The sequence below is a fragment of the Camelus dromedarius genome, chromosome 8, assembly GCF_036321535.1.
Source record: "Camelus dromedarius isolate mCamDro1 chromosome 8, mCamDro1.pat, whole genome shotgun sequence".
NCBI classification, from domain to species: domain Eukaryota; kingdom Metazoa; phylum Chordata; class Mammalia; order Artiodactyla; family Camelidae; genus Camelus; species Camelus dromedarius.
The window spans coordinates 65687446-65710538 of NC_087443.1; the positions used below are offsets into that span (position 1 = coordinate 65687446).

The 23093-nt window shown below is 40.6% G+C and overlaps 1 long non-coding RNA gene across 4 annotated transcripts; it reads left to right on the forward strand.

Moving 5' to 3' along the window:
• Positions 1–13: 13 nt before the first annotated feature.
• LOC105091705 (uncharacterized) lies at positions 14–18571 on the forward strand. Of its 4 annotated transcripts, XR_004139808.2 has the most exons (5): positions 14–65; positions 6557–6763; positions 7612–7887; positions 8001–8050; positions 8547–14611. It is a non-coding gene; the product is annotated as an uncharacterized LOC105091705 (long non-coding RNA). The 4 variants fall into 4 exon arrangements; XR_010381985.1 differs by lacking the exon at positions 8547–14611 and adding an exon at positions 18243–18571 and having other exon boundaries at positions 7612–8050; XR_010381984.1 differs by having other exon boundaries at positions 7612–8050.
• Positions 18572–23093: the final 4522 nt, after the last annotated feature.

Consider the following 23093-nt stretch of genomic DNA (forward strand, 5'->3'; position numbering starts at 1 on the left):
TGAAGTGGGCGGGGTTTAGTAAGAAGGAAATGGCGTCTCTGGGATGCGACGGGCGCCGGACGTAGGTTCGTTTTATCTCAGTTCCGGCTCGGAGTGGGAAGTAGTTGGATTATTTTTCCAAGGGTGGGAGCTGTCGGGCCTTCCCCAGGGTGCTAAGAGGTGGGAGGAATGGGGTTCAATGCAGCATTCATAATAGAGGTGGTTTTTCAAAGTGTGGTATCAACATCAGCATTGCCTTGTTTGTTTTTTTACAATAGTTTGTAAATTTTTTTAACAAAAATAATGTATTACAAATGTGGGTTCTCAACACCCACCTGAGGCCTCTGAAGCAGAAAGTGGCAATGGGTTTAGCAACCTGGTTCAACAAGCCTTCCAGGTGTTACCGATGTCCGCTCACCACCGCTCTATATAATAATGCCTTAGTGGCAGCAAAAAGCTTGTTGTGGCAGAACCTAACAGAGGAGATTGATATATTTAAAACTTATTTTGTTAGAACTTACATGATTTTAATTAAGTTAATTATATGGATTAATATCGCCTGAAAGAGAACAATCTCCAAGTTATAATCTTGAATGATAAGCAGAATGGTGTGAATATTTCTGCTTAAAAAGAAATGCACATTGTGCAAACTTGTGATGATAATATACCATTTCTGGACAGATATACAAACCTATCTAGAGATTTGGAGTGGAAGCCAAATGTTTTTCATTGATTACGCTTTTTACTGTTTATCATTTTTTAAAAATAAGCATATAACTTTTTCCAATTTAAAAAAGTAAGGGCCAAGACACAAAGAGGCTGTATGACTGCCAGGAAAGAACCTTACCTTGGGGATTGGGGTCTGTTGCTGGACCCTTAATAAAGCCCTCTTCTAAAATGGGCTAACTCTCCTGGACTGTTAGAACATCTTGCTTTAGTGTCTTCTTGCCTTTTTTGGTTTTTTGAACTTAACCTTTTGTTCTATCCATACACACACGCACATAGACACACATCCCCCATGATGAGTCAGGTAACCTATAGAGATGGAAACTAAACAAGTTGTGATGATTGGGGTGGCAGTCAAGTTGCAGGAACTGCAGAGGGCAGCAGTGTGTAGCTAGAATTAAGAGGGAAGACAAACCAAAAGGGATATACTTTTCCTTATATATAGAAATCTGTTTAAAATATAATTTTTGACAGCTGCTCTTATCTAATTGTGTATTTTAAGGACTAATGCTAGGAGGATCTTACTTGAATGTAAAGTAAACTCTACAGTTGTGTAAAAATTTCTGAAGAAGTCTTCATGAACCCCCTAAACCAGAAAATAAGAAACTATTTAGTTTTACCTATTTTAAACTATTTTAGTTTTCCAATATAGATTACTTGATAGCTTTTGTTTTCAGGGTTGCTTTTAATCCTTCCCTCTGTGCAACATAGATTATACTTGGAAAGAAAAGCTATGTTGAATATTACTAGTTATCACAAAGGGATAACAGTACCAGGCACCATTCTAAGCACTTTACATATATTCATTTATTTTTCACTATGATTCTATGTGCTTTTAAAGACAAAACTGGAGCAAGTATAAACTTTGACTAACAGTGTTACTTCAAATAGGTGTTCCAACTTACCACCTTCTTTGAAGTGTTAAAATCTACTTCCAATGTCTGATTTCCCTTAAAACATTCTCATTCAAATTTAATCATGTTTATTCTTCCAAAAGAACAGTATCTAAAACCTCTTAATTCTTTAAATCTGGTATTTATTTTATTGAAACGCAGTATGCAAAATTTAAAGAATCCAAATTGTCATATACACAGCTATTTCCTTTCACTACTAAATAAAATTAAAACTATACTGCTGCCTTTGGAAATGTGCCAACACGCTGCAGAACACAAAAGTATGTAATAAAGTAATACACATTGGTAAAATGGGAGATTGTGTCCTTTAGCTTAGCTTTTATTGTATCCCTTCTTGACCAAAAGTAGGCCCAGATTTGCGCACATTAGTACTATCTCTACAAATGCCTAACGTGAGGAATTAGAGATGTCTACAGAGTCATAATAACTGTCTATGCCCTTTGCCCTTTTTAGTCATAATAGGGTGTTTTGAATGTTTGTGTGGATATTTGCTGCAGGACAAGCTACTGGCTTTTTCCTACCTATTGAGTGTTTTAGGGTTCAGTGCACTGAAAATATATCCTAGGGTGACTCTTAGGTGGCATCATCCATTTAAGTTTGACCGAAAAACAACTTAAGTGGATGCTGACCAATGCAGGTGCCCATCAGTCATAGCAACCCTGATTTGTTCACTGAAATTTGCATTGCTTTGCTAGTCTTAGGATGTGCATTTTCAGCTATTCTGTGGTTCATGTGTACCACTAAAAACAGAAAACAAAGATTCCTTTAGTTTGAAAAAGATGATAATCTAAGGCTTTACAAGGATCCAAAATGGCAGGGTCATTGAAAGTTCTTTAGAGCTACAAAAGAAAATTTGAAAACACTTTGGGAAATTTGAATATGGACAGGATATTAGATATTGAATTATGGTTAACTTCATTAGGTATGAAATTTACTTCAGTTACTTAGGAGAATGTTCTATTCACATATTTAGGGGTGAAGTGCCATTATATCTATAACTTACCTTCAAATGGTTCTGTCAAAAATTACATAAAATGTTGCCAAATTCATTATCTGTGTATACAAATAGAGACACATATACATATATGTACTCATAAGGAGAGAGAATTAAAATGTGGCAAAATATTAACAGTCATTGTGAAGGATATATGTGTTTGTTCATTGTACAAGTCTTTCACCTTTTTTGTATATTTCAAGATTTTCAAAAGAAAAGATGGAGTAAAGTGTTCATAGACTAGCTACAATAGTTTTGGCAGGTGTTGGTTGTGTTGTTGGGGGGAAGAGTAGGGGAAAACAGGAGATAATTGAGGAGAACTCTAGGAGCTAGCAATAGCTAAAGGTCAGAAATAATGTAAGAGATTACAAAAGCGTATGTGATTGTCAGAAACAAAAGGCCGCAAAAAACCAGATGGGTCAAGGCTTAGCAGGAAGATGTGGGCGAGGAGGCTGAATCATTCACAGGAGCTCTTTGAAGGCCAAGAAAAAAGGCCTGAGAAAGAATACTTTGACTTCCCCACATGCAGGAGAGTCCAGTGTGCCTTGCCCTCTGATGTGGTAACAGGAGCTTTTTTAACTTTTTGGTTCGATTTGGCTTTCTCATATAAGTCTCCAGCAGTAGTCTTAAGATAGTGTTTTTAATTCAGAGTTAATTGTATTCATCTGCATTACAGACCCTGAAAGAGTACCCTCCTTATCAGGGTGTTTCCCATCCCCATATTCATGTTGCCTATTTATTTATGTATCTTAGAAAAAACTTATCACAGGAAAAGCCTGGTACATTCCACATCACTTTCATTGCACAGTGGATAATAAACAATTTTTTAAAAAGGATAGTTGTACCAAACCACCACACAGTAGGGGGATATACATTCCCAGATGTAAAGAGGAAAAAGGAGACAGTTAACATGACTTTTTCCAGAGGCCAGAATGAGCCGAGTTTTGCCACATTAAGACTAGTGGTCCACTCTTGTGCAACCATCATCACCATCTGTATCCTGAACTTTTTCATCATCCCACACTGAAGCTGTGCTCACTAGACAATAACTCCCCATTCTTTCCTCCTCCTAGTCCCTGGTAACCTCTATTGTACTTTTTTCTTGTATAGATTTGACTAGTCAAGATACTTCATATAAATAGAATCATACAATATTTGTGGGTTTGTGTCTCATTTATTTAACTTGGAATGGTGTTTTCAGGGATCATCTATGTTGGAGCATGAACCAGAATTTCATCTGTTTTAGGCTGGGGGATGTTCTATTGAATGTGTATACCACATTTTGTTTATCTGTTTATCCACTGGTGGACAGTTGGGTTGTTTCCACTGCTTGGCTGCTGTGAATAGTGCTGCTGTAACCATCAGTATAAAAATATTTGTTTGAAACCCTGAAAAAAAAAAAGACTAGTGGTACAATACAGATGGCATGAAAAGATGCTTAACCGCTAATTATTAAATTATTAGAGAAATGCAAATCAAAACTACAATGAGGTATCACCTCACACCAGTCAGAATGACCATCATTAAAAAGTCTACAAATAATAAATGCTGGAGGGGGTGTGGAGAAAAAGGAACCCTCTTACACTGTTGGCGGGAATGTAAATTGGTGCAGCCACTATGGAAAACAGTATGGAGGTTCCAAAAAAAAAAAAACAAAAACAAAAAATTAAACAGAGTTACCATATGATCCAACAATCTTACTTCTGAGCATATATCCAGAGAAAACTGTAATTCAAAAAATACATGCACCCTGATGTTCATAGAAGCACTGTTTACAATAGCCAAGACACGGAAGCAATGTAAATGTCCATCAGCTGATGAATGGATGTGGTATCTACACAATGGAATACTACTTAGCCATAAAAAGAATGAAATACTACCTTTTGCAGCAACATGGATGGATCTAGAGATTATCATACCAAGTGAAGTAAGTCAGAAAGAGACAAATACCATATATCATCTATATGTAGAATCTAACATATGACACAATGAACTTATTTACAAAACAGAAACAGACTCACAGACATAGAAATCAAACTTATGGTTACCAAAAGGGAAAAGAGTCTGGGAAGGGATAAATTAGTTTGGGATTAGCAGATACAAACTACTATATATAAAATAGGTAAACAATAAGTTTCTATGGTATAGCACAGGGAACTATATTCAATATCCTGTAATAAACCATAATGAAAGGAAATATGAAAAAGAATATATATATATATGTATAACTGAATCACTTTGCTGTACATCAGAAACTAATACAACTACACTTCAATTGAAAAAAAGGCTAGTGGTCCATAGTCTGATGTGATCACATTTAGCCATTTTATTGGTATAGTGTCAGCAGTTGAAAAAAAAGAACTATACAATGGAGATTTTAATGCTCAAAGAACCCATTAGGTGGCAGTGGGGACACAGGCATCTTTTGATGTCTGATTTTTTTTTTTTTTTCTCCTCCGAGTGATGGAGCCTTAGCGAAGGAACATTGCCAAGCAGCTTTGTGGGGGAGACAGGGAAAAACAAACAGCTAAAAAAAAACCCCATGGTTTATAGTATCCAAGTGATAAAGGCCTGCTAGTCATCTGTACTCATGCCTGTTCTTGGTTTTAATATACATGTTTTTATTTGTACTTGGCTATGATTCTTTTGCTAAAATAACTTTATATCCGAAGTCCTTTAGATCACTTTTGTGCTGTTTACAACATCTCTTGTGCAGAACATAAGCTAAAACATAAGTAGGCAGTGTGGCTCATTTTGTTCAAGACCCAGTACATTTAATATATACTTTTATAGTGACATCCTCAGCTTTATACTCACCCAACCCCAGAAGATCAGCCAATAGATGTGGGCTGCCTCTGTGAAGGAGGCTAAGAGCAATTCAGCTGAAAACTGTCAGCCACAAACACTCACTCCCTGCCTCTGGGAGAACAGTCCTGAAGAGGCAATCTGGGGAGCACACCACAGCATCCACAATAGGGAAGGCATCCTTTTCCCATGTCACCCCTATTTTTGGTAACTCTGATGCTGCCTCTCTTGCAAAAGCTACCCATTTTTAAAATTTATTTATTTATTTAACAAATAGAAAGCAAAGCTTCATTATTGTCAATTATGCACAATCAGTATTAGAGTTTGTTAAATACAGAATGAGCCTGATCTTTATTTTTTTCAGAATGAGCCTGATCTTTGCATTCAAAGCAATTTGGTTTAGAATCCTGGTTGTCACCAACAGTGCAAAGTCATGGACAAATTATCTCTCATATTGTACCTTCATTTTTAAAAAATTCTTCAACCCCTTTTTATTTTTGTAACTTCCTAGTTTACAAACTATCTTTTTTTCAATTGAAGTACAGTCAATTACAGTGTCAGTTTCTAGTGTACAGCACAACGTCCCAGTCTTGCATATACATATTCATTTTCATATTTTTTCCATTAAAGATTATTACAAGATATTGAGAAGCTACCCATTTTAGAAACTGTGAAACAACGTCACCTTCTCATCTTGCTTTCCTTGCATTAAAAGCTAATGGAAAAATGCCTCGGCACTTCCTGCAGATGATATTGTGTTTGCTTCAAATTGATATATATATATGTAATGTATATATTTTTTATGCTGTAGGAGAGCTTGCTTATGCCTAAGCATCTCAGGTACAAAGTTTAAGCATTTCCATTGTTGAAGATGCTCCAAAAAATTTTGGCCCAATTGGTGATTATTTACTCCAGCACATCAAAAGCCAATAGGGCAAATTTTATAAAAAGAAAATCCACTAGGGTAAGTTTTTTTTAATGGAATAAATGATATTTGCTGAAAGTAACCTCTTTGCAGGCAGAAAATGCATGATCAGCTATTAATAAATAATTTTTTAATGTTTATATTTTCCATGACTTTTTGTCTTCTTTTGTATTCTGTGCTGCTGATGCTCTTATTTTTTTCCCCCAATTTCAGCTAAAGGAATCACTTTTCCCCCTTATAGCAATTTGACTAATTCTACCCCCTAGATGTCTTTTGGATATATTCTCTCTCCTCCACCCCCGTGCTGCAGACCAAGCTGTCATCATTTCTCACCCAGTCTGATGCAATAGCCTAAGAATGGGAATCCTGAGACGCATCTTCTACTGCTAGCTGCCAGATTGATCTTTTGGAAACACCAATGTAAGCATGCCCACACCTACCTGTCAAATCCTCTTGTTAGCCCACCATATAAGGCTGTTGGTGATATGGCCGCAGCCTGCTTCTTGGCCTGAGCACTGATCATGTTCTCCATGTATAAACCTACCCTGTTTTTCATGCATTACTGCTTTGCCTCTAGTGACTGTTCTGTAGTTTCCTGCCTGGACAGATATGGAGGAATATCTTTAACGACCCAGTTCTGATGGGGCTTTGGTGACTGCTCACCAGCTTTCGCAGAGCTCCTTGCTTGTTTCCCATTTCTGCTCCCTTGGCATTTTTACATCTAGTGATGAACACCCTGGACTATTGGTGTTTAGAATGGAGCTACTCCAGACATCATATCTAAGGGGCGGTGATTACATCTTGTTCTTCTTTGCATCATCAATATTTGGCAAGGTGTGCCTGGCACTAGTAGAATTCAGTCTCCTTGAGAACATGGAAGAAGCAACTTTTGATAGCTGTGAACGTTATATTTGACTTTGGAGAACAGTCTAAAGATTTCTTGCAATTAGCATTATGAAATTTCACTGACTCATGGGCACATGATATCAGTTACCTCATAAGGTTATTACTATAGTGAGATACAAAGAGTTAATGTTTTAAAGCATTTTCTTGGTGGAGAGAACTTCTGACTGAACCTAATTAATGATATATCTATTTGAAGGCAGTTAAAAGTGATTTTTTTTTACATTTGTGTTTGTTGCTAAGGATATAATAGGAAAAACAGGACTGTAATAGCTTGATTATGAGCCCTTTAATCTATGTATCATTGTTGTTGTTGTTTTTTCAGTGTTACTGATTAGCTGCCTCATCTGATGCTTTTTTCACAGGCAGAGTGAAGCAGAACCACTTAACCTGACCATCAGTGGAAGAACAAAACTCATGTAACTGAAACAAGAGAGTGACTGCAATTTACAGATGTATGTGGTCATTTACCTTGTGGTTTATGAGAAGTATTGAACACAGAGCCCATGTTTATATACTCTCGTTTTTGCTGTGACCTGCAAAGTGCCCTGGGCTAAGTCGCTTCTCTTTTTTCTGTCCCATCTGGAAAAAAAAATGAGGATAACACATTTTCTTTATCCTCATAAGACAGACAATTTGATGTGAGTATAATAGCTATACCTAACAGTTTGTAAGCCCAGATTAAATGGTCATGGACTTTGGGGGTTGTAATTGATACTCGTCTTACTCAGTTTTTCCTTTGCATTGCTCTCAGGTCTCTAATTTATGATCAAAGGAAGACAAACCAACATGCTTGACTAACAGGTAAAACAGTACACAGGACCAGGGTTCTGTAGTTCTAGCATGGATTCTGCCTCTTAGCTGTGAGAACTTCAGTAGGGAGACCTAAACTTCAGTAGGCCTTCACGTCCTTATCTGTTTTAACTTGTATCCCTGAGATTCTGTGATTCTTAGTTTATAGGAAGTCAAGAAAGCTGACATATGATCTTCCCTGACTAATTCAGTCCATAGACAATTACACAGTCCTACCCTCATCTCTCTTTACTCTGAGTTTCTACTGAAGTATAGCAAGGCTATACAGTCTAACCAGTATTAGTCCTCTCATGGTAAGTTCTACTAAAGCAGGGTTCCATGTACGAAATCCCATCTCATCCCCTCCCTCCCTTCCCCAACCCTGGCCAACTCCCAGATCTAGGCGTTTGTTGTAGACTCATAATACTTGTTGGCTAAAGGAGGAAGTTCAGTGACTACAGCTATCTCTTAAGAGTCAACTTCTCCTTTTACTTCTTTTACTTTACAGAGAAAAGAAAGGCCATTTGGCAAGAATTTCCTTTAATAACTTCCCCCTCCAGCACACACACCCAAAATTTATTTGTGTTAATTCATCCTTGAAAAGATTGGGAAAATATGACTATAATAAAATTTGAATCATGTATACAACCAAAAGCATCCTTATAAAGTTAAAGACAAGCCACAGACCACAGGAAGATATTTGCAAAAGAAGCCATAACCAGAATTTTTAAATCCTGCGTATCATTAAGAAAACAGATAAATAACCCAATGGAAAAGTGAAAAGAATGGGGAGGAGGGGGAGAAGATACAAATAAGCAATTTACAAAGGACCCCCAAATGACCAATAAACATATGAGGAATACTCAAACTTATGAATAATCAGGGATATGTCAACAAAAACTCATCAAATGGGAGAAAATTTAAAAGTCTGGGGGAAAAAAACCCCCAGAAAGTGGTTAACACTCATGCACAATGGATGGGAGTACATGTTGTTTTATCCACACTGGAGAGCAAGTTGGCTTTATCTACTGAGGGGGCACTGACAGCAACAGTTTAAAAATTAGATCTGTAATATTTACATGGTGATAAGTCCTACGGAGAAAAATAAAGGAGAGTAAGAGGATGGGTAGTACAAAATGAGGGCATAGGTTGTATTCATTTTAGAGCAAATATTCAGGGAAGTCTCATTGAAAAATTGACTTTGGGGCTGATATTTGAAGCGGGTAAGAATTGTGAACTGTGTGGATATCTGGTAGAAGATCATTCCATGAAGAGGAAACACCATGTGCCAAGACTGAGGTGGGAGTGCTCTAGTTTGGGACATGTTGAATTTGAAAGGTCTATTATACATTCCAGAGGAAATGCCAAGAGAGCAGTTGAATAGATAGATACAAATGTAGATATCACCCCTCTCTAGAATGTCAGCCACATGTGGGCAAGGCCTTGTCACTGCTGTATCCCTGGCACTAAGAAAAGAGCCTTGAATAGAGTAGATGTTTGACGAATATTTGTTAAGTGAATGTTGAAGCTACTTGAATAGAAGAGAGTGAGAAGAAAACATGGATAAGGAAGGAACGCTCACTGGCACTCACAGGCTGGGTGGTAGAACAAGAGCCTGTAAAACAGCCCAAGGTCCCACAACCAAAGGAAGGAAATCCAAGAGAGAATAATGTCCAGAAGCCACAATCAGAGTTTCCATAAGAAAGATGTCAAATATTGCAAAGATCAGGTGAGGTGAGAACTACAGGGTGGCTGTCTTTGAGAGGTAGAAGAGCCTTGGTGTCTTTGTGGATGATAGTTATTTCAGTCATTTCATATGTATTATGTATATATGATATATATGTATCTCATGTGTATGAAATAAAGTAGACTTGGGGAGGAGCAGGTTTGCTGAGGTGGGAGTGAGAGAAAAGAATTTAGTTTAATTGGGGCTTGGTTAAGTGTGTGGTGTCTATTAGAGATCAACATGGAGATATAAAGTGGGTACTAGAATTTATTTAACAAATATTTATTGGGCACCTGGAATTCCATGGCTGTTAATAGCAGATAGTTTATATTGGATTAACCCTTTTATACATAATAATTATAAACTTGGGGTGGTAGGGGGATTACCTAAAAGCATTAAAGAGTGACCAACCTAGAAACTAGAGAAGAGTTGACACTTAGAAGGAGGGAATGGCACAAGATGAGTTTCTTGTTTGTTTTTTTAAAATGACTTTCTGCCCAAGGGCAAGTTCCAGTCAGCTCCATGCTGGAGCAGTTAGAATGTGGATAGAAACCCACAGTTTTGGTGAATTGATCTGTGGAATTAGAAGATAGAATTTGAAGCTATCACAGCAAGTGGAAGACGGTGGTGGTGGAGGTATCCTAGAAAGAAGAAAACCTCCAAATTCTTCACATTAAGTTTTCCCAAACCTCTGGCTGATCTCTGAACAATACTAATGTGTGGCAGACTTCAGTCAGCCTAGCCGATGATGAAGAACTGAATAGAAGTTTCAACTTGCCCACCACGGAGGAGAAAAACTTCTTCTAATTAAGTTAACTCTTTAGTAAAACAAAAAATTTAAGTATTTTTCAGAGGAACGTAACAGGTAGTCTCTGTAATGTATCGTTCACAATGTACAAGCACAATCCAAAATTACTAGACAATCAAAGAAACAATAATGGAATCATATTCAAGAGAAAAGACAATTAATGGAGACTGATCCTAAGATGATGCAGAAGTCAGAATTAGGAGACAATTATTTTAAATTAGCTATTATAACTCTGTTCAAGAACATAAAGATATATTCATAATGAATGAACAGATGGGAAGCATGCCACCTGCCACATTCTCCTGGGGGAAGCCTGGAGTCCCTCTGGACTTGTCCTTTTCTTTCTTCTTTAACTCAATGGGGTATCAACTCCATCTATTATACCAAATCTCTTTCCCCCCTCAGAGCTGCTTAGTTCACCCCTTATCATTTAGAGCTTGGAAGCCTCCTAAGTTGTCACCTTGCTCTTTCTTCTTTCAGCTGCCAGAATCATTATTTTAGTCCCTAGTTCTTATCAGCCAAAGGAGAGAAACTTTGTACATATGCTTAGGTACAGAGATCTGAGGGTACTGAGACATATTTGGCTTTTTTTCCTACCAAGAGAATAATTCAGGCTAAGTGTTTCACCTTTTTAGGTGATCATCTCTTTGTATGGTCACTAGCACATGGGTAGACCAGCTGACTTAAACTAGGAGAGTGGTCCTTTTCAGTGAAATTGTTTTTGCATTCTCCCCAGTTATAGGCGATAGACTGCCCTTATTTGCTTTTTATATCACTTTTTGTGGAATAGTACTCATGCTCACCATTCATATTCCTTTGGTCTCTGTTTCTAACCTAGCTTTCACAGGCCCCCTTATGGGTGTATCTTGAATAGGTTTAAGCGACTCATTTGCCAAAACAAGGCCCAAATTTCTCCAAAATGTTATCTTTTGTTTGCTATCATTTTCAGCTCATCAGCATTATTGATTTTAGATCCACCAAGAAGAGAACACTATGGGATTGACACTAGAGCAATGATTCTCTCTGAACTTAGAGACTAGCACAAACTAGGAAAAATGGAACCTGCAGAAAGGTTTGGCTCTCCCAGCTCAGCGGGTGTGAGTCATCTTTAACTTCGTAGGGAGGCCTCTGCTACTGCATCACCCCGACATGAGCTGCCCTCTCGCACATTCCTGCTCTTGCTTCTGCTCCATCGTCCATCTTCCAAAGTTTGTTGGGTACAGATCTGGGAACCAGGTGAGCCAGCTCTTACCTCTGCCTTCACTGGCTTATGCCAGTCCTCTCCTCTGTGTCCTGGTATTTTCTTTCTAGGAGCTCCCAGACAATAACCATTCTCTTACAAAGTTTATAGTATAGCCCTCTGCTTGAAAAGTAGGCACACAGTTTGAGTTTTTTCATTGCGGAAGCTAATTACCACATTAATACTTGATGTAGATATCTCTTGACCTACCCAGAGTTCTCACCCTGAAGACACTCAGTAAATAACATAGGAAGGGCTCTAGAAACCTGGGAGAGGCGATATTCCTTGAGAGCATCCAGCTTAAGCTACATATGGCAAGTCTGTTGCCAACCCTCTTTCTATCTCTGAGAAATTCCTTCAGCAGGAGTGAGACCCCTTTGGAGTTCACTAAAACACAATTTAGATGCAGCAGAAGTAGCAACAACAAAGGTATACAGAAGAAGGAAAATAAGTTGTTAAGAACAGTGAGTAATAATAGCATTTTCTAAAAAATCAATATCCACATATTTCTATGCGTGAGGTGCATTCATCAGTGCGAGTGGGTGACATTTGTCCCAGCCTGGCTGAGTGAGCCAGGGCTGCGTGACTCACCTGCTGTGCCATCAGCAAACCACCAAGCCTCCTGCCTGGGAATTAACAAACTCACTAAAGGAAATCTGTCACTAACTGAATCTTTAAATGTAATCCAATTGCCAGTCAATTTACAAACTTTCTGCATATTCTTCAGGTCATTTCTAACCTCCCTCCTTTGCAGCCTGGCTGGATTGTATCGGGTTTATCTTAGTTTGCTCTGAGGGGGGAATTGAAATGCCTCCTTTTCTAAGAATATCATTGTGTATCTCTCTCACCACAGGTTGGGTAGAACAGAGAGGTGATCTCATAGGGTTTTTCCACCCAATGATTCTGATTTTTTAAAACACAAATATGTGAAAGCCCCAATCATTGCCTCTTAAAATCCCCTTTGTGCTCAAAGAGGAAGCTTGGTGAATAGTTTGAGCGAAGTATCAGGAATATCAGATAGCACTGATTCACTGAGTTCTGGAAACAAACCTCAGTTTCTTCAATCATTGGTTCAAGATGAGAAAACTTCCCTTTGTCACATACTAATATGACAACAAACGAGAGATCAGCCTGTCCTCTGACAAACATGACACATGAATTTGACAAGTGCTCCATCTTTTTCCACCCCGGCTCGTGCTGTGCTCTTCTGGCTACATTGCTTCCTTGGGTTCTCTGTTCAAGTCTTAAACCACCTGTGGAGGTCCCACTCTCTCCCAGTAACCTTCCCCAACTTGCTGGCTTAGAGGCAGCTTTTCCTCCCCTGAACTCCTCTGGCACATAAGTCAGAATCTTTAGTCGATTTTCAGGGTAGAGACTATGCTGAATTCTTATTCGCACATCTATAGGATGGTGGTACTTAGCCTATGCCGCTGGTGTGCAATGTTGACTGGGCATCGGAATCACCTGTGCAACTTTTGAAAACTACAGATGTCCAGATCTCACAACGGACCTTCTAAATAAAGTAGACTCACTATTTAGGTGATTCTGATTTACCCCTGGGATGAGAACTACCACTTTGCCATCATTGTGAGGATTGCATGGACTACTATGTAGACAGGCACTTTTTAAAAACTATAGACTTTCATTATAAATTCTAATTATGACTTAGAGTGAATGCTATGGCTGCTCCCTAGCCCCACGTTTAGCCCTTAGCTCCTACTCCCTAATAGTACCTCTGTATGTTCAAAGGGCCACCCTTCCTCAACACAGTCCCCTTGCTTCAGAGGAAGCCCACCCCACCTTCAGTGTGAGGTGAGGGGCTGAATGGTCTGAGACTAAATGCATGATTCAGGAATGGGGTTTGTGACCTAATTCTGGCCACTGAGAAGCAAGAAGAATGCTAAAGACTTCTGGGAAGGGTCTTCCTCTTCTAGGAAGCGTCACCCTTTCTTTTGCTATTACCCTAGTTGTTACTGGCAGCCACTGTGTGGTCTTTCTCTCTCCCTCCTCCTCCCCCCTTTCCAGAGGGGGAGAAGAAGTTTTAGGATGAAGCTGTGAAAGTCCTGGATCCTTGATGGTGGGTCAAGCAAAACTGAGTTATGTAAATTTGGACTTCCACTTACGTGCACCAATAAATGCATGATTGTTTAAAACAGTTCTGTTACTTGTGGCTGAAATATCCTCCCAGATACACTTGTTTTTATTCCTCAGTCCCAAGTATCAGCTGGCACAATGCCCCCTTTAGCAAATGCGCAATAAGCATTTGTTGACTGAATGAAGGAGTTTATGCGAGTGCCTATATATGCCAAGTACAGGAGGTGCAGTAACTAAACAAAGTTTCTGTCATCATGGATGTTATATTCTGGCGGGAATAAAACTGCATTTGTGGGTCAGGTTGGCAACTTCTCTGGAGAAATAAGCTTAATGTTTCTACTTGTGCAGGTAGATGGGTTCAACCATCTGAGAACAGGAACACTTGCGCCCAAGGGCCACTGCTCAGGAATTCACCTGACCACTAGAGTGACCTTCTGAAGTTAAAGAAAAGGGAAATGACAAATGGGATCACGAAGAGTACTTTGTTCCCAAGTTTATGACTCAGACAAAAAAACATACTGCTCTTATTACCATATCTCAGACTCAGCACTTAAGACAGGTGATTGCAGAGGACCAAGTGGGGAGTAACAATCTGAAAAGGTTAGGAAAGCTTGATTTTAGTAAGTGAGTGGAATTTGAAGAAGGGAAAACCCATGACCTACTGAGTGTCCATCTATGAGTGTGTGAAAGGTAATCACCAGTGGTAGTGATCAGCTCACCGCCAGGTCTTCCCTCCTAGTGAAAGCAGGCAAAGGGAGTGTCTTCTTTTTAAAGATGGTCCAGTGCCAGCTTAAACTTGGGATTGGCCTTCCTTAGTGATATTTTAGTAGAGGACAGACTCTCATTTAAGACTGCCTTAGATGTATTCTTTGTGCATGTGTAGGATGATCTCATTCCTATTCTGGGGAAGTGAACATTGGTGAGGATGAGTGCACCCATCACTGAAAATTAAGGAAGGAATCACCTGGTAAGGGAAATGACTGATGGGAAGGCAGACTTTGGGTAGCAATAGGCCTGATGATTCAGCCAAGCTGGTCAGAAAACAAATTCAGAGGGATGTGGTAGGAGGGAAGAGTCCAGCAAAGTGAGTTGGGCAAAATCAAAAGATTAATGATGATGCAAAGGCAAAGGGAGATGAGAGCTTCAAGGAGAAGGGCTCAGGAACTTTTTTTTTCTATTTAGTTTTTTTTTTTAATTGATTTGTAATCATTTTACAATGTTGTGTCAAATTCCAGTGTAGAGCACAATTTTTCAGTCATACATGAACATATATATATTCTTGTCACATTTTTTTCTCTGTGAAGGGCTCAGGAACTTTGATGCCTGACACGAGAGAAACAAGAGTAAAAGACATTGACCCTAAGGTTCTAAGGTCATGTCTTAGTAATTCAATTCAGCACCAGCTCATAGACAGAAGACTGACAAAGCATGACCCCTGCCAGGATAGGAGGTGTCATATTGACCTTGTGAGATAAGGTAATGGTCAGTGCTGCATAACCGTTGGGTGGGTGAGTGAGCTTACCAGCCTGTCCTGTGAGATGAAGGCAATCAGACATTTCTTCATCCTTAACCTCTAAAATTACAGGTTCTCCTGGCAAAAATTTCAGTTCCCTGAAACAAAAATACAATTGTAGTAGACATTCTTTTTCCCCCAAACAACTTGCATCTCTTGCTCTGGTGATAGTATTGCAATTTTCTTCAGAAGACCACTCCTCTGCCTTCAAACCATGTGACTCAGATGATGCCAACCTTGAATTACACTCCCATCTAGGAGTGGGTGAGTGACTTGGCTTGAGTAGTTAGGATATTCCATCCCTCTGGACACAGTGATTGGTTCAGGGATGGGCATATGATCCAAGTTGGTCCAATGAAAGTCAGTTCTGAGATTTTTGCTGGGACTACTGGGAAAGGACCGCTTTCTTTCTCCTCAGGTTACTGAACTGTACAATGTAGAATGTAAACACAGAGCTGGCAGGAGCCACTGCATGGAGAGGAGTTGCCAGAAAGTGGAACCAATCCAGAGGAAGCAGAGCTAAGAGAGAGAGACTGAAAGACAATAACTCTGATAATACAATTTGAGTGTCTGGTACCAGCTGTCCCTGAAGACAGACCGATTCCAAGCCTTTTTTGTTACTATCACTTAAGGCATCCTGAATTGGGTTTCTGTTACTTGTGACTCGTCATCCTGAAATTGTAAATAATGGAGACTATATTATGAAAAATAACTTTGCTTTCCCAGTTTCTCAGATGACTTGATGAGATCCGGCCAGTTAACTTATATTTATGTCATGCTTTCTATTGCAAATACTGTTCTGAGCTCTGAGGATACATCTATTAACAAAATAGAGTCATTGCTCTCAGGGAACTTACCTTCTAGCAGGAGGAGACAGCCATTAAACAAGTCAACAATAAATACATAAGAAAGGATAAGAGTGATCAATAGGTGAGAGTGATCAATAAGATTGAATAGGATCATAAGAAGAAGAAGATGTTTTTAGTGAGGGTAGCCAGGGAAGGTCTCTCAGAGGACGTGACATTTGAGTTGAGGTCATATTGAAAAGGTCATAATGATAAGAGGCAGCTGTTCAGAGATGGGGGAAAATGCTCCCAGCAGAAAGAAGAGCAAATATAAAGGCCTTCAGACAGGAACAAGACTGGCCTGGTCAGGGACAGAAAGAAGGTGAGTGTGGCTGGAGTGTCCTGAGTGATGGGACAAGTGGAGAGAGATGAGACTCAAAAGGCAAGCTGGGGCAGACCCCTTGACCTTGGGAGTTTGGGTTTCATTCTGAATGTAATGGGCACTTGCTGGAATGTTAACAGGACCTGACTTACCTTTTAAAAACGTTATTCTCATTGTTGGGTGAAGGTTGGACTAAAGGAAGACATGAGGGAAGTAAGAAAGATCTATTAGGAAATAATGTCATGGTCCAGACAAAAGATGATGGAGGGACTGTGCACTAGGATGGAAGCAGAAGAGATGGAAATGGAGAAAGGTAATTGTATTTAGTATACATCTGGAGGCAGAGCCAATAGGGTGTACTAATGAGTTAGAAATGAGGTATGAAGAAAAAGAGATGATTCAACATGATGACTAAGTTTTAGCCTGAGCAGGTAGATGGATGATGGTGCCAATTACAAAAATGAGAAATTCAAGCTGGGGCGCAGATTTGCATTAGGAAAGGATCCATATTTTTGTCTCAGCTGTGTGAGACATCCAAGTGGAGATGTCAGGTGAGCAGTTGCTTAGCCACGTCTGGAGTTCAAGGGAGATGTTTAGACTAGAGATACTTATTTGTAAGTCATAGACAGACAGATGGATTGGATGAGTTCACCCAGCTAAAGAAGAGAGGTGGTCAAAAAACAGAGCCCTAGGCTCTGCACCATTCAGAGGAGAAGATACAGGGCAAAGGAGAATGAAGAAAGGCCAGCGAAGTAAGAAGAAAACCAGACAAACAAGAGAGTTGTTATCTAGATTGAATGCTGCTCAGAAGTTGAGTAAGATGAGGACAGAGAGCCAACTGTTGGCTTTGGCAAGATGACCCTGATGAGGGACCTTTCAGTGGAGGGATAAGGACAAAAGCAATGAGAAGAGAGCCAGAGGAAAACACCCAGGTGGTGATATAAGGCTTGCTGGTCTGGACATGTGGAACGTTATTGACCAGCCCTTATAAGGGATATGCTGTCTTCTTCTTCTTCCTCTTTTTTTTTTTTTGAGTCTAATATTTTTACAGTTTATTTTTTGTTTAAGTTTACATACAATGAAACACACATATGTTAAGTGATGAGTTTCTCTTGTTAAGGTAAAATTCACATAACATAAAGTTAACCATTTTAGAGTGAACAGTTCAACAGCATTTAATACATCACAATATTGTGCAACCATCATCTCTATCCAATTCCTTAACATTGTCTTCACTCCCAAGGGGGATCCCATATGCCTTAATGGATATAGGGGTTTCCTTTTGGAATATGCTTTCTTAATAAACCATTTAATGCACTCCAAGAAAAGAGATTTGTTTTTTAGCTCCAAATAGCTAAGCTCCACGTAAAATAGCTCTTTATTGGAAGAACCTGGGCCAAGCCAAAGTGCTCTATTGTGTAAGAAGTCAGGATCATGGTTACCTTTGAGGAGGAGAGAGTCTGTGGTAAATGGAAGGAGAGCACCGGGCGGCGGGGGGGTGGGGGGGGAGTGTTCCTGGGGTCCTAGAGGTGGTCTGTTTCTTGACCTGGGTGGTGGTTGCATGGATGTGTTCACTTATCAACAGTTATTCAAGCTGTACATCTAAGACATGTACACTTTTCTGTACGTATGCTTTAATTTAATTTTTAACAACAGGTAAGGAATCAGGAGACCTGGGCTTCAGTTCCAGCCTGGAAGTGACTAGCTGTGTGATCTTAGGCAAGCCACTCACCGTCTCTGGACCTCAGGTTCCCTCACCTGTAAATGGAAAGGATTGAGCCAGATGCCCTCCGGTGCCTCTTCTACCCAACATGTGGTTTCCTCATTTGAAGTTGGGCACCTGTGCTGCTGACATCAGCCTGAAGCCCTCACTGACCTTGGCAGAGGGGAGCCAGGCCTTTATTGTGACCTTCCTTTCAGAAACTAACAGTTGCAGCTGACGTCTCTGTGGTACCACTTGTCACCGGCAAGGCAGCTGTGAAGTTAATGATAGTGCAAATAAAAAGCTGCTAGTAATTAGGCGGCTGGATGTTCAAGCATTATTGTTATTTTAAAAAATCAATTAGCTGAATAAGAAAATGCCATTGAGACAAACGTTTATTTTTCTCCCTAGCCTGATTCAAGCTGAGTCGGAGGATAATGTGGTTAATTCCAGAAGGGGAAAATATGTTTCTGATATATTGGAACTTAATACATATTTTTAAAACTGCACAGGGGAAGATAGGGGCTTTTAATTTTTTTTTCTTAAGTTCTGTAAGGGAAGAAGCCGCTTCCCAATAGTTACCTGTGATTTGTACCTGCTGCAGCCTTATTAGCAAGCCACCGGCTCCAACTATGACCACACCCCCATTTCCCCCTTTTAGAAAGCCTTTAGTAACTAAAAATGCTTCCAGGATACTTGAAGTTATCGATCAGTATTCCTATGTCTGGGATTAGACCTGGATAATCTATGAAACAAATTAAATGAAACGACAAAAAATTTTTTCCTATACTTCTGTTCATTGTTCAAATAACCACATTTAGCCAAGCAAGTAATAACATATGGCTATGTTTGTTTAGAGCTTTCTTCTGAAGACTGCCTGGGTCTGTGTCTTACGTTAACCAGGTAACTCTGGGCCAATTATTGAAATGTCCTGAATTTCCGTATCTGTGAAAGGAGATACTGTTAGTACCCACCTCAGGGTGTGTGTGTGTACGCATGTGTGTATGCAGACACACAGACACGAATTAGTTCACATAACCCATGGAAAATGCTCTGCTCAGTGCCTGACATGTAACAGGCACTCAGTAAATATTAGCTATTTTTACTCTGGGGGAAAAAATGGTTCTTATGCCTGTGGTGAAGGAGCAGGGCAGGCTCAGGCAGCAGAAAGTAGATCTGACTGTTTTCCTTTTGTGTGGCCTTGGGGACTCCTGTGCCAAGGGCTCTTGACAACTGTGGCTCTCACAAGACCCCAGCAGGGCTTTGAGACTTCTCTGGGCTAGTCGGTTTTCAGTCCTGCTTGTTGTGTTTTAGAACCACAAATAGCCCTGGAGAGAGGGAGTCAGAAGTTCTGACTCTTCCATCTAATGGATGGTGACCACACCCCCTGCCACCACAGCTGGTGACACAGGCCTTTCACATAATGGAAGGCATTTGGGTATCTATTTTTCTCTCACCACATAGAGCATTACTCACCTCACTCCTCTGTGTCACAAGGAAGGAGGAAGAGGGGTGCACACGATCAACTGTCAAGGATGAGTCAAGCTTCAATAGAGCATCTTTGCTCAGAAGGCAGCGACTTGCTGTTTCTTATGCATTCCTGAGATTCAAATTGCAAAGCAAGTCCCAAACTCACCTTCCTTTCTTCTTCTTCTTCTTTTTTTTTTTTTTCTGGGGAAAGGCGGCCCCTGGAACCGCATTTTGGTTGTATTCTTTCTGGGCTAGAGATTGAAGGAAAGAGATACTCTCAGAGCTGGCTCCTTTAGAGCCTCTGTGAATCTGGATCATGAACGCAGGCTGGTTCTTCACTGCCTCAGCTCTCACCTCCTCCTAACACATCAACCTCCACCTGAGCTCCTCTGCCCTTCCCTTTCCTTCTAGGAGTGGCCACCATCCCACTGGTTTCTCAGCTGGCTCTAGGTTAGCGATAAGTGTGGAGAACAACTTCTTCCCTGGGTGGTGCATTGTGGGGCCTTCTCCCCAGGTGCACCACCTCATCACTGCTACGTTCTTTTCAGTGAAGAGGCTGGTCAGTTCCTACATGGGTGGAAGTGCTCCTGCCCATGGCTCTGATGTCCCTAGAAAGCTCTCTTCTCAGGATGACATGAAGCCTTTCCCCAGGAAGTGTCAAGAGAGAGGAATACTTAAGGGAAGGAAGAGATGCAATCAGTTTTATGATCATTTGGTGTTTAAGCTAAAGGATTTTTCTTATCACACGTTGTATTTGCATGTATTGTCTTATTTCCGTGGTACAAAGCAATGGAAAGATCAGAAGGAAAGTAAAAGATAGGGTCAAGTTCAGGGTGCAGAGCAGGAAAGGGAACATATGCCATTGTTGAATTAACCAGCCTTCTGTCTGGCATATTTTGAACATCTCCAAAGGCCACAGGAAATGGCATTGCCGAAAACACTGATTTTAACTGAATTGGTGTGTTTGAGGCCCACGGCTCCCAAACTTGGCTGAGATTAGAGTCACGGGGGGCTTGCTGATGATACAAGCTCTGGGCCCTGTGTCAGGGAATTCCGAGTCCCTCATCTTAGGCAGGAATCTTTAGAAGTTTCCCCAGATGATTGTGATGCTGGGTCAGGTTTGGGAGCTACTAAGTTTTGGACCACATTTTCAGGACAGATAGTCACACATCATCTACCATCAATAAGGCAGTTCAGGTTTCTTTCTCAATCTTTTGTTATAAAGTGTAACACACATTCAGAAAAACACACAAATCAAATGTGGTTCAAGCAAATGCCCACGTCCACCTCCTTGTTGAGAAAAAGACATTGCCAACAGATGCATTTTTCACCAAATCTGGAAAATTTTTCTATTTATAAACCATTGGAGCTATTCCATTTCTCTAGTACCTGAATTGTTATTAGCCTTGGGGTTTAGGTGTATCTCTGATACCCTCAGGCCTTTCTCTGATTTCTCTGAGTTCGCTGACTTTTCACCCTTCATTATCTTGCACTTGGATCCTGTAATTATCCAGGAATGAGAATCTCACTTCAAACCTTGACTCCCCTGCTTGCCTGCAGTGTGATCTTAGGCAAGTTATTTTACATCTCTGGCCGTTAGAATCCTCATCTATAAAACAAGAAGAATAACAGTATCTACCCTGTAAGATTTTGTGAGCATTAAATTTACTGAGCAAACTCAATATGACCTAACAATCTACAATTTTCCTTTCAGAACCCATTTCACTTCGCTCCTCTCCAAAACATCTCTTCCCAGAAGTTATTCCCTCTCTCCCCTGCATCTGGACTCTGTGCCAGAGGCCTGTGTCATTTCCCTCCGTATAGAGACATGCTCTCTAATCTCTTGCCTTAAAAGGAAATAAACAAACAAAAAGCCCTCCTTGGCCCTGTATCTCTCTCCTGCCATCACCTTATTTTTCCTCCTTCCCTTCATGGCAGAATTTTTGCAGTTACCGTCTCCGTTTATTCAGTCTATGTGGTCTTCCTCACACTCGAACTTGGGCTTCTGTCATCCCTAAGGCACTGAGACCACGCCCGTGACAATGACCTTGCCCCAGTCCCGTGATTACTGCTCCATTCTGAACTGAGGTGGCCTGTCAGCAGCCTCTGACAAAGTGGACCCTGCTGAGAGTTGGAGGGAGAGCCTTCCACGCAGAGGAGACTGCAAGCGCAAAGGCCCCGAGCTAGGGACAAGCTGAGTGGGTGCAAGAAACAGAAAAAAAGGCTGGTGTGGTTGGAGCTGAGAAGGCAGAGGTCTGCAGGGGTCAAATCACGTGTCAGCTAGAAGGAAGCCTAAGCACCTGGCCTGGCATAGAGCAGGTGCTTTATCGCTGTTATCAGGAGCTCAGTAGCGTCAAGTGCGAGACAGGTGGCAAGGGAGCGGGGCAGGGAAATGAAGGGAAAATCCCAGGTCTTGAAGAGCTTTCCGCCTAATTGAGGGTCCAGATTACATCTGTTACATGGGTAACAGGTCAAGAGAGCCTGTGAGCTGATCTCTTGACGGTCAATCTGTTGTCGTTACCCTCTCTCCAACCCCCACCCCCCACATACTTTCTTGGTGAATTGTGTCCCATCGAATTATTCTCTCCGGATAATTAAGGTTTAGTTTCTCACTTGAAAGGGAAGCAAAATGGGCTGTGAGCCCCAGTGAAGAAAGAGACGACTAAGAAGATACCAGCCATGAGAGACCAGCCCTGGTGTCCTCGCTGCTTTTGCAGGCTACTCAGAGTAATCCCCTCCAAATGATTACTAGCTGGTCGCCGCTGTTTCATTTGTGCCAAGCTGCAAATCACACAAAATAAACCAGACTGTGGAAGCAGCCCTTTAGATTCCTGATGCAACACATGTGACCTAAGGCCAGTGTGTTTTTATCTTCCTGGCATCCTTGCCACACACAACCCTACCACAGGCACATCTTCAGGCATTTACACACTCACATACATACACACACACACAACCTACACACATATACCCTCAACACACAGACATTTAATACACACTCAACATATACAACATACAGACACAACCTACATACCCAATATCCACTCAACAGACACACGCATACCCAACAGTTACACACAGGCAATACACACACTCAGCACCCACACATTCAAACACTCACGTAAACATTCATGTGCAATCCGAATGTTCATGATTCTAGCGGACTATAGACAGTTCCCATCTCTATACCTTTATTGCCCAGCAACCAAAAGTGGGACAGTGTGGAAAATTGCAGTGACTCAGGAAACACTCATCACTTTCAATTATAATTTTACGCCACTTATCTGCCAGATCAGAGTTCGGTAGAAAGGAGATCAAGAAAAATGAGCAGCTGA